The sequence below is a fragment of the Pygoscelis adeliae genome, unplaced genomic scaffold, assembly GCF_000699105.1.
Source record: "Pygoscelis adeliae isolate BGI_AS28 unplaced genomic scaffold, ASM69910v1 Scaffold226, whole genome shotgun sequence".
Taxonomy (NCBI): Eukaryota; Metazoa; Chordata; class Aves; order Sphenisciformes; family Spheniscidae; genus Pygoscelis; species Pygoscelis adeliae.
The window spans coordinates 1818753-1819369 of record NW_008824983.1 but is presented as its reverse complement, the minus strand read 5'-3'; positions in this window follow the sequence as shown (position 1 = coordinate 1819369).

Below are 617 nucleotides of genomic sequence, written 5' to 3'. Positions count from 1 at the left end.
CTGGGAGCATCGGCGCGTGCGTGCCTGCGTGTCTGTGTGAGTGGGCACCCACAAAGGAGCAGCGGGAGCGCCGCTCTGCGGCGTCCCACGCGCGATCCTTCCCCCCGTGTCCCCTGCCCATCCCCCCCGCCGCCCTGCAATGTCCCTTTCCCGGCCAAGGCGACTCGCTCCCGCAGACAGTTTGCCCTTCGTGCGAGTGGCCAGCGAGCCCACAAGGAGCCGTTTTCACCGCTCCCACCAGTGTCACGCCTCCGGGAGCTGCTGGAGACTTTTGTTCAGCCCGGAATAACTAGCACTCACATCGGTTAACACAAACGCCCGATTCACGCGGCAGCCGGAACAGGGACCAGGATGTGGGCTGCGCTCTGGGCTCGGATTTGTGCTGAAGACACAGTCCTGCAATTTATTATACTATGTTATTTTCAGTGCAGAGGGCAGGGGCTACTTCAGATGCATAACCTCGTCTCCCGCAAAGGTCGCCCCAAAAAACTCTTTCCTGGCTGATATTTAAAGGCAGAGCCTGACATATCAGGAAGAAAGGCAAATGGAAGAAGGGAAACCTGGTAGCAGGAAGGGCCACTTATAGGAGGGAGAGATGTGTATATTCTCGCACTCAC